Here is a 3,763-nt window from a genome sequence, read left to right as displayed (position 1 = left end):
AGTAGGCCGAAATAACAATACCATTAAAAGCATACTTAAATACTTGTTCAAAAAGTAAAGAAACTGAAATAATGTTTCTGGCCAAACCAGGTGCAAACAAACAGTTATTCGAAGTAACTACAAGGCCAGACGGACAAGCAAAACGATATGTGCCAGTTGCAAGAACTGGGACTCTCTTCCCATTACCAACGATGAGTTCCATGCTGCCTTGTTTCACCTTCTTCCAGTTTTCAGGCTCCTCCAAGACATTAACGATGTGGTAACCACATCCGGTATCACATACCCATGTGTTGATAGAAATAATGAAAAGTTCAATAACGTATATGGAAATACCTTTAGAGGAGCCTTCACCATCGGTCCTCTTCTTTAATAGCTCGGCTAGATGCTCGGGGCAGTTACGCACTAGTGTCCCATGTTGTTGCATTTGTAGCATTGGCGCTCCTCTGGAGGCGGTGGTGGGTACTTTTGCAACACTCTTGTTAGTGTTGGTGGCATGTTTGGCAACAACATTAACTTTCTTCTTGCCCTTACCGTTATAACCCCGGTTCTTGGGTTTAGGCTTCTTGACACCAGCAGATCGAACCATCAAAACTTGATTAGTTTTAGTTGGAATATTCATCTCAGCTGTTTTGAGCATACATGAAGCTCTGGCACTGTCTTCACCTAGGCATTCATATTGAAATTCATTACGAACTGGTTGTAAGAGCTGGGATGAGAGTTCAGGATGAAGTCCGCTGCCATTTCGTCCGACATGGGATAATCAAGTTTCTTCAATTGTTCAATGTACCCTTTCATTTTGACGACATGCGCACTAACAGGAGATCCTTGTTCCATAATGCAGCTGATAAGCTGCTTCATGGTGTCAAAACGTTCTTAACGGGTTTGTTTATGAAACATGCCCTTGAGTTGCTCAAGCATCTCATAGGCACCAAGATCTTCCAAGCCCTTAGCAAGCTCGGAGGACATGGTGGCTAGCATAATGCAAGCAACTTCAATAGAGTCGTCATTATGCTTCTCAATAACCTTTCTGGCAGCAGCTGTATTATTTTTAGGCTATAATGGAACCGATCCATCGAGAAAATAGAGCTTTTTTGCCATTTTGAGAACCAGTCTCAAATTGCGGTGTCATTCAAGAAAGTTGGTGCCATTCAGCTTTTGTTTCTCAATAATACTCTTGTGGATGAATGTGGAGTTATATATAGTTGACATATGTTAAATAAACAAAAGTAATTTAATTATTATTTTCGATGTTTTAATCCTAATATTAATGACCCAATAAACATTAATAAAATAGAGACTTGAGAATCTGGCTTCCAGTTAGTAATTAGTAATGGCAGCTGCAACACACAATATTGGTAAGTGGTTAAGAAGACTGACAACGATTACCAATTGTGAATAAATCACAACTCTCGGTTATGAGGCCTATTAAGACAACTATTGCCTATGTTGATACGTTTAACCTCATCTATGCCCACTTTAGTTTTCAGACAATTGTAGCACGTAATAGAAGAGTAAAGTAATAGTCGCCCTAGTACAATCACTTTTGAAAGGGCTGGATGTGTCAATGAAACCCTTTCACCTTGAAGGTATAGGCTAGTAATCAAGTGCGGTGTTGTAGCTCCAAACACTTTAAAATTCGCATTATGCCTCAAGTGTGACTTATAGTAGGATGGCATAGACTATTGGTTTTAAAATTGTGATTAATTTTATAATTTACCGAATAGAGTAAAAGTCTAGTTTTATTGTATTAATCGGGACAACTTGATGAACCCTTTCATCTCTCAGGACACTTAGTTTTAAATAACCTATTAAAACTAAGTTTGTCGCGATCTCACTAACCAATTTTAAGTTAATAGATAAACTATTAAGTTATTAGTTTTGGAAAGTCAAATTTAGTTTAATTTTGCAAAAACAATAATTGGTTAATTTATTTTAAAATATTTGGTATTAGGTTGTGGTATTATAACCTATTATAATAAAGCAATGAACCACAATAACAAACAAGAATATGTAAATCTTAATTGGCCAAGTAAAGTGATTGATCTTGCTAGAGCCTATTTGCAAGATCAACCGGATCAAGGGGTCACAACACAAACAACCACAATGATGGACTTTTGGTGCATCTTGTCATCTTATGGCAACTCCCACTGACTTCAAGGACTCCATGAGCTCGTCCTCGGCCGGTACTGTTCCTTTGATTGCTGCCGTGTGAACAAGATTGGAACAAAACTTCTGTTGAATGTGTTCACCAAAATTAATAATTGAAAGACTCACTTTTATTTGGAGTATATTGAGCATTGACCAAGAAATTGTTTTAGGTTATCGTCAATTATAATTATCATATTATAATTTATAATACTTGTAAAACAATATAAATGGGCTTTGAAGTCTAACTCATTCCAACTCTCGTTTAAAGCCCGAACTAGTTTACTGAAATAAACTATATTATTTATAACTAATATAAATAATATTTCTGTCATAATTATTCGTCATCACCGGTTGAATGAGTTAAGCGGGTTTAATGTTCGTTGCCCAAGGTGTAACTCTCACGGGTCGTAACTCGGTCGGTCACGTTGACTTACCCGAACCGGTCCATAATCCCAAGTTCCCAACAGAGAAAACTCTCACATAGTAGAACGGAAACCGAGTAATAGTTACTTGTACAAGATATGTATAAATATAATTATTTGTATTCATTGTTAGCGTTAAAAGTCATATTTTGCTAGTTTTTTGAAAAGAAAAAGACTAGAATGTTTGCAGGCAGTTAATCTGCTATATAGTGATTAAGTATTATGATAATTCTTGGACCTTTCATTTACTATGATTATGATAGATCTAAATTGACCTGGGATGAGAGGATTATGCATGATTTGATAGACTTAAACCTCTCTGAGGATATGGTTGAGGATAAGAATTCTTGGAGAAGTAGAATTAAAGTTAAGGATTTTTAGGGAGAAATGAATACCTTAGGGCTTCTATTTCCTTTATTTTGGTCACACACCAGAATGGTATTTTCTTTACATATTATATAGTATTATTATTATTACTATTATTATTATTATTATTAGTATTTTATATTATTGTTGAACTTTATCCTTTGTATTGCTTTATACATATGTACTTTAGAGCTGAGGGTCTCTCTGGAAGCCACCTCTTTATCCCTATGGATAGAGGTACGGTGTGTCTACATCCCACCCTCCCTAAACCCTACTTATAGCTTTACTGTTGGTAGGACTTCACTGGATATGATTGATTGATTGATTGACATGATAGATCTAAATATGATTGTTATTGCTAGGTAGCATAATATAAAATTGTTGGCCAAGTTGTTCTTCTCTATGTGGTCCAGAAATGTTAGGTGATAGTCATGACACTAATCTGTCTAACTAAGAAACAAATTTGCTAAAGCAAAACAAGCTTAGGCCCATGGTCCAGTGGACATATAATATAGCTCTAAGAAACTTTAATTTGTAGCCAAGATGCTCCTTTAATGGGCCTTTAAGAAAATTAACCGTTATTGTGAAAACTACTAACTAAAAATGTGTCATCTGTATTAAGATATCCCACTAGCAGAACTTGTAATTTTCTGTTCTTAATCTCTTAAGAGACAAAAATATATACCGGTACTGTTTAATTATACCAAAAATGTACAAATATTTTATGCATTTGTTAGATTAAAAGCTACCAAGAAGGGCACTAGATCTTGTCTGCTACTTTTTATTTTCAACACAAACCACTTAAAAGTAGATTATTATGTCCCTGG

Source organism: Bidens hawaiensis, unplaced genomic scaffold (genome assembly GCF_021521415.1).
Source record: "Bidens hawaiensis isolate Kalapana, Puna unplaced genomic scaffold, B.hawaiensis_p1.1 tig00000702_1, whole genome shotgun sequence".
Classification (NCBI taxonomy): domain Eukaryota; kingdom Viridiplantae; phylum Streptophyta; class Magnoliopsida; order Asterales; family Asteraceae; genus Bidens; species Bidens hawaiensis.
This window is presented reverse-complemented; position numbering follows the sequence as displayed.